Genomic DNA, 14,429 nt, shown 5'->3' on the forward strand with positions numbered 1-14,429 from the left:
CACCCCCTGCCAATGAACTGAACACACATACTCTTTCCTTATTCCCTGAATGCCTTTCTCTACAAAAGCTTGCAGCCCTGTTCCTTGGTTTGCAGTTCTCTGGACTGTTGAGAGTAGAGACCACCTGCTTCATGATGTATGAAATAAATTTGCTTAGATCAACTAAACTGTTCTCTTTGATTATTTTAACACATTTAGTCAACTGAGGTGTATGCGTTTAGATTAAATGTCAGACATACGTGCTAGCAAGGGACAAAGACTGACCACTGTTCAAATCAGGCCTTTCTTGCTGAGGGACCTAGTGTTTTTTTTTTAAGGTATAGTTGATTTACAATATTACATTAGTTTCAGGTGTACAGCATTGTGATTTAGTATTTTTATAGTTTATATTCCATTAAAAGTTATTATGATAATGTCTATAATTCCCTCTGCTATGTAATACATACTTTTTGCTTATCTATTTTATACATAGTAGTTTGTATCTCTCAATTCCATACCCCTAAGTTGCCCCTCCCCGCTCTCCTCCCCCTCTGGTAACCACTAGTTTGTTTTCCACGTTTGTGAGTCTGTTTCTGTTTTGCTATATACGTTCATTTGTATTATTTTTTAGATTCCACACATAAGTGATATCATACAGTATATGTCTTTATCTGACTTACTTCACTAAGCATAATATTCTCTAGGTCCATCCATATTTCTGCAAATGGCAGAATTTCATTCTTTTTATGGCTGAGTAATATTCCATTTTTTATATATATACATATATATATATATATATATCACATCCTTTTTATCCATACATCTGTTGATGGACACTTGGGTTGCTTCCATACTTTAAACAGTGCTACTGTAACATTGGGGTGCATGTATCTTTTCAAAATAGTGTTTTCATCTTTTCTGGATATATACCCAGGAGTGGAATTGTTGGATCATATAGCAACTCTGTTTTTAATTTTTTGAGGAACCTCCATACTGTTTTCCATGACGGCTGCACCAATTTACATTCCCACCAACGGTGTACAAGGGTTCCCTTTTCTTTACATCCTGTTTGTTATTTGTAGACTTTTTGACAATAGCCATTCTGACAGGTATGATGTGATATCTCATTTTGGTTTTGATTTGCATTTATCTAATAACTAGGGATACTGAGCATCTTTTCATGTGTATGCCATCTGTATGTCTTTGGGAAAATGTCTGTTCAGGTCTTCTGCCCATTTTTTGATTGTGCTGTTTTTGTTGTTTTCTAAGAGTTCAGCTTTTTACTGAGCATGTTACGAAAGAGGTGTAGTCAAAAAGACCAAAGCCCATGTCACCATCAGACTCCTCACATTATTCTTTCTTTGCTTCCACTTTCTTCTCCTCAGCTGGGGCGGCAGTGGTGGAGGGGGCAGGTCCACTAGCCCCTACATTGCAGATGAGGCTCACCATGTTGACATGGGTCAGAACCTGTGCAAACAAGCCTGGCCAGAAAGGTTCAACATTTACATCGGCTGCTTTAATGAGGGCATTGATCTTATCCTCCGTGATCTTCACCTCATTGTCATGCAGGATGAGGGCTGAGTAGGTGCAGGAGTAGGTGCAGGTGGGCTACAAGGCAGTGGAGGCCACAGTGCAAGTGAGGGCTAGGTGTGGTACTGCCTGGCGTGATGCTAGTTGCTGGTCCCCAATGCGGACCTTAGCTTCCTCTGAAGGGCTGAGCCACTTTAGCGGTAGCTGAGGAAAGCAGGCTGTTTCTTTGGGGGTTTTGTTTTTTTGTTTTTTGGGGGGTTTTTTAATTGAAGTATAGTTGATTTACAATGTTGTGTTAATTTCTGCTGAAATCACCAAAAGTCAAAAGTGAATCAGTTTTATATATATTCTTTTTGATATTCTTTTCCATTATGGTTTATCATAGCATATTGAATATAGTTCCCCGTGCTATACAGTAGAACCTTGTTGTTTATCCATTCTATATATAAGAGTTTGCATCTGCGAATCCCAAACTCCCAATCCATCCCTCCTCCACACCCCCATCCCCCTTGGCAACCACAAGTCTTTTCTCTATGTCTGTGAATCTGTTTCTGTTTCATAGGTAAGTTCATTTGTGTCATATTTTAGATTCCACATATGAGTGATATCATATGGTATTTGTTTTTCTCTTTCTGACTTTCTTCACTTAGTATGATAATCTCTAGGTCCACCCATGTTGCTGCAAATGGTATTGTTTCATTTTTTATGGCTGAGTAGTATTCCATTGTATATATGTACCACATCTTCTTTATCCATTCATCTGTTGATGGATATGTAGGTTATTTCCATGTCGTGGCTATTGTAAATAGTGCTTCTATGAACATTGGGGTATATGTGTCATTTCAAATTAGAGTTTTCTCTGGATATATGCCCAGGAGTGGGATTGCTGAATCATATGGTAGCTCTCTTTTTAGTTTTTTAAGGAACCTCCATACTATTTTCCATAGTGGCTGCACCAACTTACGTTCCCACCAACAGTGTAGGAGGGTTCCCTTTTCTCCACACCCTCTCCATCATTTGTTATTGTAGACTTTTTAATGATGGCCATTCTGACTGGTGTGAGGTGGTACCTCATTGTAGTTTTGATTTGCATTCTCTATTAATTACTGGTGTTGAGCATATTTTCATGTGCCTTTGGCCATCTGTATGTCTTCTTTGGAGAAATGTCTATTTAGTTCCTCTGCCCATTTTTTGATTGGGTTGTTTGGGTTTTTTTGATACTGAGTTGTATGAGCTGTTTATATATTTGGAATATTAACCTCTTGTTGGTCATATCATTTGCAAATATTTTCTTCCATTCAGTAGGTTGTCTTTTCATTTTGTTGGTGGTTTCCTTTCCTGTGCAAAAGCTTTTAAGTTTAATTAGGTTCCATTTGTTTATTTTTATTTCTTTTGCCTTGAGAGACAAATCCAAATATATATATATCTACAATTTATGTCAGAGAGTGTTCTGCCTATGTTCTCTTCTAGGAGTTTCATGGTTTCAGATCTTAAATGTAGGTCTTTAATCCATTTTGTGTTTATTTTTGTATATGGTATGAGGAAATGTTCTAATCTCATTGTTTTACATGTAGCTGTCCAGTGCTGAGGGACCTAGTCTTTAATGTTAACTTTTGACGATCCCTCTTCTACCCAGCACTCTAGCGTCAAAACTTATGTAATTAAGCACAAAATTAATCAAGGCACTCTATGGTCTGGATATAGTAGCATGAAACAAGTTCTTACAATTCTGGTGCTTTTAGGTTTGTGGGGAAAGAAATACTGTTAACAAACAATAAAATTTGGTTTATAAATCAGAAGTAAGATATTAAAAGATTCAGTATCCCCACATACAATATTCATTTTTAATATTTTGCCTCATCTCTTTTCCTATTTGAAAGTAACATACTCTGACTCCCATATAACGTTTGACATTTGGCAACATCTTGTGAGGGTCTGTGTATATTTAAGGGTGAGGAAGAACCTGGTTTGCTCAGAAGCTTCTGTAGATGCTGGGATTTTGTCATTGCATTGTCTGTCTGCGTGATACAGTTGGGGTTATCAGTAGTTACAACTTGTTTAGATATTTTTGGTTAGGAGTAGAAAGTAGAAGGAGATAATACCTTTTGCTACTTAAAAGAGGGAATTAGGGCTTCCCTGGTGGCGCAGTGGTTGAGGGTCTGCCTGCCGATGCAGGGGACACGGGTCCATGCCCCAGTCCGGGAAGATCCCACATGCTGCGGAGCGGCTAGGCCCATGGGCCATGGCCGCTGGGCCTGCGCGTCCGAAGCCTGTGCTCCACAACGGGAGAGGCCACAACAGTGAGAGGCCCGCGTACCACAAAAAAAAAAAAAGAGAGAGAGGGAATTAGAGCTTGCATTTGTGGGACTTCCCTGGTGGCACAGTGGTTAAGACTCCGTGCTCCCAACGCAGGGGGCTGGGGTTTGATCCCTGGTCAGAGAACTAGATCCCACATGCATGCCACAACTAAGAGTTTGCATACCACAACTAAAGAGCTGGCAAGCTGCAACAAGGGAGCCCGCCTGCTGTAACTAAGACCTGATGCAACCTAATTAATTAATTTTTCAAAAAAGAAGTTACATTTGGAAGAGATTTATTGTTAAAACCAGTGATATTTTCTTTCTCCCATTTCAAGCCCTGGGCAAAAACCATATGAAAACATGTAGATGGACTGTTATGGCCCCATTGAACATCTGACTCTGTTGCAATGTCATTAAAATGAATTTTTGGAGCCAGTTCAATTTGTCTTTAGCTTTATAGACATGGCCTTATTTGTATCTATTGCTCTCCCTTTCATGGAAGCATAATAAAGGAAAGAAAAAAAAACAGCGTCCAATCAATCAGTCAGTCAATCAGAAATAAGAGCTCTGAAGGAAAGTTCACAATGAATGTAAGATAACAGGGGAACCAGAGGTGTGTTGTGTATTTCCTCTATGGAGGGTAGAGGCCTCCATGATTAAGGATGTCATCAGGAATTATTTATGTTTCCACCATCTAATACAAATTAAATTAACACTGTTTCAGGAATTGCTCAGGTATGAATATAAATAGTAGGTGTGATACAGACAGCATCCAGCATTTGTGAGGGCAACAGTAATGATTCCTATTAAAATAAAGGTATATTCACACACATTAAGATGAGTAATATAAGAAAACACTAAAACAGAAAATAAGAAGTGTTGGAAAGAATGTGGAGAAATTAGAACCCTTGTGCACTGTTGGTAGGAATATAAAAATGGTACAATCAGTATGGAAAAAGATAAGTAGTTCCTCAAAAAATTAAAAACAGAATCACCATATAATCTAGCAATTTCACTTCTGGGTATATACCCAAAACAGTTGAAAGCAGAATCTCTAAGATATACTTGTAAACCTATCTTTTTAGCATCATTTATTCACACTAGGCAAATGGTGGAAGCAACTCAAATGTACATAGACTGATGAATGGATGATCAAAGGTAGTATATACATACAATGGGATATTATTCAACATTAAAAAATAAGGAAATTCCAACATATGCTACAACATGGATAAAGCTTGAGGACATTATTTTAAGTGAAGTAAGCCATTCATATGAAGACAAATACTGTGTGATACCACTTATATGAGGTACCTAGAGAAGTCAAATGCATAGAGATTGAGAGTAGAATGGTGGTTTGCAGGGGAGCGAGCAGAATGGAGGGGTAGTTGTTTACTGGACATAGAATTTCAATCTTGGAAGATGAAAAGAGTTCTGGAGATCGGTAGTGATAGTCGTACAGCAGTATAAATGTAAATGCCAATAAACTATATACTTGAAAATGGTTAAGATGGTAAATTTTATGTTATGTGTATTTTACCACAATAATAAAACATGGGGGAAAATCCACAGGACTGCACAGACCCCATTGGACCCTAAAATGCCACAAAGCCCTAAGCTTCTTTCCTCCTTGTTTACAGCACTAAATCTGTCCATTTTCCTGTGTTCATAAAGGACCTTTTCCAAAGCAGTGCCTTTGACTCTAAGGCTGTCTCTAGACTTGGTCCCCAGGCTTGGCTTACCTACCTCCTCACCTCTTCTCTCCAGACCTTGCAACCCCACTCACTGGCCTAGGCCTCAGGGACTACGTGAAGCCTGTCCTATTGTTTGTTTACGAAAAATTTATTTTAAAAAGTAAAATACTACATTCAACATATTCAACCTAATGGAAAAGAAATCAATAAAGAAGCGAAGTTGGGACTGAAATGTCATGAGAACTGTTGGGGAAAAAAAGGTAAAATGCAGGTGTAATATAAATACTCATATAATGGGTAAAATAATCCAATCAAGAGTCAGAAAAAAAAAAAGAGTCAGAAATTATCACCGTATGTTTAAGACAAAAAAGAAAGGCAACTATATGCTCTCCATAGGAAATGCTTTTAAATTCAAAGATGCAAAAATATTGAAAGTAAAAGGATCAGAAAAAGATATATATGTAAATACACCCACCAGGAAGCTGGAGAGACTCTCCTAATACCAGGAGGGAAAAAGACTTTAAAAGAAAAAATATTACTAGAGATATAGAAGGCTGTATCATGAAAAAGGTCAATTCATCAGGAAGCTATAACATTTATATGTGCATTTAATAACAGAGTGCCAAAATAAATGAAGCAAAAGAGAAATGAAGGGAAAAACAACTGTAAATGGAGACTCCAGTATCTCACTTTGAATATTATATACACAACTAGGCAAAATATCAACACAGAAATAAAAGACTTGTAAAACACTATAAATTAAGTACACCTTACGTGTCTACAGAACACTGCACCCAACAACAACAGAATATATATTCTTCAGAAGTGCATATGACACCTCCAGGGTAGAACAAATGCTAGGACATAAACTTCACTAAATTTAAAATACTAAGAATAAATACTTTTATGGTCTGTGACAACAATGGAATGAAATTAGAAATCAATAACTTAGGAAAAACTGGAGAAATTCACAAATATGAAAAAAAATACTCGTAAATAACCAATGTGTCAAAGAAGAAATCCATACAGAAGTGAGGAAATGTCTCAAACCAATAATCTCACCTTCCACCTTATCACACTTGAAAGGATGGTCACCAACACACACCCCCCAATGAGATGAAGGAAATAAAAAAGAGCAGAAAATAGAGAATAGAAACAGCATATAGAAATCAGTGAAGTCAAAAGTGGGGTGTTTGAAAAAAATTAATAAAATTGACAAATCTTTAGCTAAACTGACTGAAAGAAAAAGAACACTCAAATTCCGAAAATCGGACAGAAGGAAAGACTATTCCACCAACCTTACAGCAATAAAAAGGATTATAAAGGAATTCAATGAACAGTATGGCAACAAACTAGATAATTTAGATGAAATAGACAAACTCCTAGAAATATACATCCTGCAGAAAATAACTCAAGAAAAAATAGAGTTTCTGACTATACGAGTGACGTGGTTGAATTACTAAGCAAAAACGACTCAAAAGGAAAGCCCAGGCCCAAATGGCTTCACCATAGAATTCTCCGAATCATTCATAGGTTTAATATGATTCTTCAGAAACCCTCCCCACAAATAGAATCAACACAACACTTCAAACTCATTCTATCAGACCAGTATTACTCTTACTTTAAAACCAAAGGTATTATTAAAAAATGAAGAAACCAATTTTCCTTGTGAAAATGGATGCCAAAAAAATCAACCATACTAGAAAACCTAATCCAGCATCATCTAACCACAAATATACAGCGTGACTAAGTTGGATTTACTTCAGGGATGCTAGGTTGAGTTAATATCTCAAAATCAACTTAGGCAATATAATGTAGTAATACAGTAATAAGCAAAAATGTTGTGATCACCTCAGTAGACTCATAGAAAGTACAGTTGACCCTTGAACAACATAGGTTTGAACTGCACAGGTCCACTTATATGCAGATCTTTTCCAAAAAATATATTGGAAAAAACTTTGGAGATTTGCAACAATTTGAAAAAACTTGCAGATGAACCATGTTGCCTGGAAATATTGAAAAAATTAAGGAAAAGCTAGGTATGTCACGAATCTATTAAATGTAGATACTAGTCTATTTTATCATTTACTACCACAAAATATACACACATCTATTATAAAATGTTAAAACTTATCAAAACTTATGCAGTACGCCTGAAACTAACACAACATTGTAAATCAACCGTACTCCAATAAATTTTTTAAAAAAGACTAGTAATACAAAAAAAAACCAAACCATATGCACACACAGACCATACATAGCACCATTTGCAGTTGAGAGAAATGTAAACAAACAGAAACATGCCATATTAAAACTACATAAAATTAACTGTAGTATATACTCTACTATTTGAATAATTTTGTAGTCACCTCCTGATGCTATTTTGGTGAGCTCAAGTGATGTGAGTATCCATAAAATGTCATGTGATGCTAGTTCCCTGGTGGTCTAGTGGTTAGGATTCGTTGCTTGCACTGCAACGAATTGAACCTGTGGTCTGGGTTCAATCCCTGGTCAGGGAACTGAGATCTCACAAGCCGCATGGTGCAGCCAAAAAAAAAAAAAAAAAAAAAAACTTATGTGATGCTAATCATCTCCATGTGTGCAGTTTGTCTCTCCAGTGAATTGCATATGGCAGTAAAAAGTGTTCTTTTTGGTTCTTGAGTATTTTTCATCATGTTCAGTGCAATACTGTAAACCTTGAATAACACCATGGGACCCATGGAAAGTGCCACTAATGATGCTGGAAGTGCTCCCAAGAAGCAGAGAAAAGTCACTGTTACCAAGTCCAAGCTCATACTGCTTGCTAAACGACAGGCCAACAAATCAAGAGATTAGTTGTGGGGGCAAGGAATAGCTACTTTATTTGGGAAGCCAGCAGACCAAGAAGATGGTGGACTAGTGTCCCAAAGAACCATCTTCCCTGAGTTAGAATTCAGGCTTCTTTTACACGAAAAGGGAAGGGGATAAATTCAAACGTTTCCTGGTTCCAGTCAGACTCTGAAGGGAATGTGTTAACTTCTTCCTTCCTGCATCCATTCACAGGTAAGCCTCGCCAGGATGTTTTCTGTGAGCTAAACAAAGGTATTTTAGCTTAACGCTCATTACATGGGAGGCAGGGTTCCCAGAGATGGACCATTATGTATACTTTAAGCTTGTAGGCAACATCCCTTTAGTGATTAACTTGTAGCAAAAGCAATAGAATAGCAAGGTAAAAGTAAAAGAAACAGATCCAATATGGAGTCAGATTTGTTCTTCCCTATTATATCATGACATTACAAGAAAAAGTTGAATTGCTTGATATATATTGTAATTTAGGTCTGTAGCTGCAGTTGCTTTCCATTTCAAGATAAATGAGTCCAACATAAGGACCATAGTAAAAAAAAAAGAGAGAAGGGTGTTCCTTAAGCCATTGCTGCCACTATGCCAGCAGGTATGGAAATCTTGCACTTTTTATGAAATACTTTTATTTAAATTTATTTTATTTTTTGGCTGCATTGGGTCTTTGTTGCTGCCCGTGGGCTTTTCTCTGGTTGTGGCGAGCAGGGGCTACTCTTTGTTGCCGTTCATGGGCTTCTCACTGTGGTAACTTCTCTTGTTGCAGAGCACAGGCTCTAGGCACGTGGGCTTCAGTAGTTGTGGCACTCAGGCTCAGTAGTTGTGGCGCACGAGCTTAGTTGCTCCGCAGCATGTGAGATCTTCCCAGACCAAGGCTCGAACCCATGTCCCCTGCATTGGCAGGTGGATTCTTAACCACTGTGCCATCAGGGAAGTCCCGAGACTGCCTTTTAAAGTTCTTTTGGTATTTGAGAATGCCCCTGATGACCCAGAACCCCACGAGTTCAACACTGAAGGCATCAAAGTGGTCTACTAGCCCCCAAACACAAGGTCTCTAATTCAGCCTCTAAATCAGGCAGTCATAAGGACTTAAAAAAAAAAAGTTTATTTATTTATTTGGCTGTGCCAGGTCTCAGTTCCGGCACGCAGGATCTTCATAGCGGCATGCAGGGTCTTTTAGTTACGGCCTGCAGGATCTTTAGCTGTGGCATGTGGGATCTAGTTCCCTGACCAGGGACCGAACCCAGGCTCCCTGCATTGGGAGCACGGAGTCTTAGCCACTGGACCACCAGGAAAGTCCCCATAAGGACTTTAAGTCTCATTATACACACCACTCTATGGAAAGGATTGTCAATGCTATGGAAGAGAACTCCAAAAGAGAGAACATCATGAAAGCCTGGAAGTATTGCACCATCAAAGATGCCATCATTTTTATAGAAAAAGCTGTGAAATCCCAAACAATAAATTCCTGCTGGAGAAAACTGTGTCCAGATGTTTTGCATGACCCCACAAGATTTGCAACAGAGCAAATCAAGGAAATCATGAAAGAGATTGTGGGTATGGCAAAAAAAATTCGGGGGGGGGTGAAGGGTTTCAAGATATGGATTTTGGAGAAATTCGAGATCTAGTAGACACCACACCAGAGGAATTAACAGATAACTTGATGGAGCTGAGTGCTTCCAAATCATTGCCAGACGATGAAGATATAGAAGCAGTGCCAGAAACAAACTGACATTAGACAATCAAAGAGTTTCAGTTATTCAAGACTACTTTTGGACTTCCTTGGCGGCGCAGGCAGGGCTTAAGAATCCTCCTGCCAATGCAGGGGGCACGGATTCGATCCCTGGTCTGGGAAGATCCCACATGCTGCGGAGCAGCTAAGCCTGCACACCACAACTACTGAAGCCCGCGTGCCTAGAGCCCATGCTCCAAAACAAGAGAAGCCACTGCATTGAGAAGCCCACGCACGGCAATGAAGAGTAGCCCCTGCTCGCCACAACCAGAGAAAAGCCCACGCTCAGCAACAAAGACCCAACACAGCCAAAAAAAAAAGACTGCTTTTGACTTCTTTTTGACATGGACCCTTCTATGATACAGGCACTGAAACTAAAGCAAATGGTGGAAGAAGAATTGGTACTATAGAAACATTTTTTTAGAAATGAATGAAATATTTTTAGAGAAATGAAACATTTTTAGAGAAATGAATAAACAAAAGAGTCAGACAGAAATTACAGTGTATTTCCACAAAATTACACCTCTCCTGCCTTCCCTTCCACCTTCTCCACCTCTTCCACCTTTGCCATCCCTCAGAGAGCTAGACCACACCCTCCTATTCAGTCTACTCAATGTGGAGACAAGGATGAAGACCCTTTATGATGATTCACTTCTACTTAATGAATAGTAAATATTCATCATACTGTACAGTTAATCAACTTTATTGTATATGTGTGTGAATGTCTTCATGTGAAAATCTAATAACTGTTTGGCAAGAACTGTATGAGATGTTTTTGTGTCATTATTGTCATCATCTCTTAATTATTATCATCTGCAAGACTTGTATGGAAGTGGAAAGCCTATCCTTACCTAGGTATAAAGTGAGTGATATTTAATATAAAATTAGTGATGTGTAAATTTTATTACTGTTTTATAACTTTGCTTTCAAAGAATTACATTACCATACAGTATGCTTCTCTCTCGTAACTGGAGAAACTACATATCAGCCTATGATCACAGGTAAGTGGTTTTTTCAAAAAATGGAACAATGTTTTCAATACTGTATTATGAATATGACCATAATACATGATAAAAATTTTATAATGATTCATTCATTAGTTATAGGCTAGGCTACCATGAAGCAACTGTATCCATTACACGAGGCTACCATAAAGCAATCATATTGCCATTTCTTCATTATCAGTGCATGAATCATTATAATTATGAATTTCTTTTTCACATTATCTTTTCATTTTTGATGTCGTGTTAGTAATACATATAGCGTCACAGCGTTTTGTATCATATAAGACAATATGGATGGAGGTACTGATAGACAATTCATCTTGTAAACTGAAGACAAACTTATGGTATTGATAAATACAGTACAGTACTGTAAATGTATTTTCCTTATGAGTTTCTTAATAATGTTTTATTTTCTCTTGCTTACTTTCTTGTAATAATACAGTATACAGTCATATTACATACAAAATATGCTAATCAGCTGTTTATGTTTTCTGGTCAATAGTAGTCTATTAATAACGTTTTGGGGGAGTCAATAGTTATATGTAGATTTTTGACTGCCTGGGGAAAGCACCTCTAGCCCCTGCATTGTTCAAGGGTCAGCTGTAGCTGACAACCTACAGCACCCTCTCATGATAAAAACCCTCAGCAAACCAGGTATTGATAGAAATTTCCTTCACATGAAAATGAGCATCGATGAAAAAAATCACAGCTGATATTATATTTAATTGGTGAAAAACTGGATGCTTTCCCCTGAATATCAGGAAGGAAACAATGATATCTGCTCTTATCATTTCTATTTGACAATACCCTGGGGGTTTTAACCAGGACAATTGTGCAATGAATAAATGAATGAAAAGGAAATAAAATGAATCCAGGTTGGATAAGAGAAAGTAATGCTGTCTCTACGTGTAGATGATGTATCCTGTAAATAGAAAACTCTAAGGAATCCACTTTTTAAAAAAACATTAGAAATGATAATCGAGTTTGGCAAGGTTGTAGGGTACAAGATCAATATATAAAAATACATTCTATTTCTAATCACTTGCAGCAAAAAATCTGAAAATGAAATTAAGAAAACATCCATTCACAAGAGCGTAAAAATGAATAAAATAGGGGAGAGGGATAAATTGGGAGATTGGGATTGACATTTAATAGATGGCTAATAAAAGCCTACTGTATAGCACAGGAAAGTCTGCTCAATATTCTGTGATGGCCTATATGAGAAAATAATCTAAAAAAAGAGTGGATATATGTATATGTTTAACTGATTCACTTTGCTGTACACCTGAAACTAACACAACATTGTAAATCAACTGTACCACAATAAAAATGAATAAAATAGTTAGGACTAAATTTAACAAAAGAGATACCAAGCAAAAACTCCGAAATCCACAAAACATTGTTGAGCAAAGTTAAAGATCTAATTACATGGTATAACCTCCCATGTACATACATTGGAAGACAATATTTTGAGATGGCAATACTCCTCCAAATGATCCACAGATTGAGTGCAATCTCTGTCAGAATCCCAACTGACTTCTTTATAGAAATTGTTAAGCTGTTTCAAAAATTCAAATAGAATTGCAAGGTATCCAGAATAACCAAAACAATGAAAGCAAAAATCAAGTAGGAGGACTCACATTTCCTTATTTCAAAACTTTCTGCTGAACAATGGTAATGAAGGTAGTGTGGTAATGACACGGGGATGGACATATAAATCATTGGAATAGAATGAGATTTCATAAATAAACCCATCCGTCTGTGGTCAACTGGTTTTCAAACACAATGCCAAGAATGGGAAAAGAATATTATTCTTAAAAGTTGGCACTGGGACGAGTGGATAGCCACATGCAAAAGAATAAAGTGGATGTTTACATCACACCACATACAGTAATTTACCAAAATGGATCAAAGACCTAAACATAAGAGGTTAAACCTTAATACTCTTAGAAAAAATGTAGGGACTTCCCTGGAGGTCCAGTGGTTAAGACACTGCATTTCCACTGCAGGGGCACAGGTTCAATTCTTGGTCCTTGAACTAAGATCCTTGCATGACCAGTGGCGCGGCCAAAATATATATGTATATGGAGGAAAATATTCATGACCTTGGATTTGGCACAAAGTTATTCAAGATGACACCAAAAAAAACAGACAACTTGAATTTAATCAAAATTATTAGCTTTTGTACTTAAGAGTATACTATCAAAAAGGTGAAAACACACATTGGCACCCAAGTTTACTATTGTGGGAATATAGAATGGTGCAGCCACTTTATTTATTTATTTTTAATTAATTTATTTACTTACTTATTTTTGGCTGCATTGGGTCTTCCTTGCTGTTCGTGGGCTTTCTTTAGGTGCAGCGAGCAGGGGCTACTCTTCGTTGCGGTGTGTGGTCTTCACATTGTGGTGGCTTCTCTTGTTGTGGAGCCCGGGCTCTAGGCACTCGGGTTCAGTAGGTCTGGCGCACGGGCTTAGTTGCTCTGCAGCATGTGGGATCTTCCCGGACCAGGGCTCGAAGCCGTGTCCCTTGCATTGGCAGGCGGATTCTTAACTACTGTGCCACCAGGGAAGCCCGGTGCAGCCACTTTAGAAAACAGTATGGCATGGGAATTCCCTGGCAGTCCAGTGGTTAGGACTCCGCGCTTTCACTGCTTGGGGCCTGGTTCTATCCCTGGTCAAAGAACTGAGATCCTGCAAGCCGGGCGATGCAACCAAAACACACACACACGCGCACACACACACACACACACACACAATCTCCACAAAAACAAACAAACAAAAAACAGTATAGGAGTTCCTCAAAAATTATATTCAAAGTTACCATGTGATCCAGCAATACTGTTTCTGGGTATGTACTCCCAGGACTCAGATATTTCTACACCCATGTTCACAGGAATGTTATTCATGAGCCAAAAGGTGGTAGCAACTCATGTGTCCATCAAAAATGAATGGATAACAAAATTTAGTATTACATAGAATGGAATTTTATTCAGATTTAGAAAGAAAGGAAATTCTAACATATGCTGTTACGTGGGTGAAACGAGAACATCATGCTAAGTGAAATAAGCCAGTCAAAAATGGACAACTACTATATGAATCCACTTGTATGAAGTACTTAGAATAGTGAAATTCATAGAGACAGAAAGTAGAATGGTGGTTGGTAGGGCCTGGGGGAAAGGGAAGTGGGAGATGTTGTTTAATATGTTTAGATTTTCAGTTTTGAAAGATGAAAACACTTCTGAGATTGATTTCCCAATGTCAGTGTACTTCTCACTACTGAACTGGACATTTAAGATGTAAACTTCATAGTATGTGTTAAAAGTTAAAATTTTAAAGCAAGAGAAGGAAAACAC

The 14,429-nt window shown here is 37.8% G+C and overlaps 1 pseudogene; it reads right to left on the bottom strand.

Annotated features, from left to right (window-relative positions):
* Positions 1 to 594: 594 nt before the first annotated feature.
* LOC111166573 (large ribosomal subunit protein P1 pseudogene) lies at positions 595 to 3,433 on the bottom strand (annotated as a pseudogene).
* Between the last annotated feature and the right edge of the window lie 10,996 nt (positions 3,434 to 14,429).

This window comes from Delphinapterus leucas, unplaced genomic scaffold (genome assembly GCF_059928025.1).
Source record: "Delphinapterus leucas isolate spDelLeu-1000000601 "Yukka" unplaced genomic scaffold, BTC_Dleu_Yukka2 spDelLeu_asBTCV2_sq25, whole genome shotgun sequence".
In the NCBI taxonomy this organism is placed as follows: domain Eukaryota; kingdom Metazoa; phylum Chordata; class Mammalia; order Artiodactyla; family Monodontidae; genus Delphinapterus; species Delphinapterus leucas.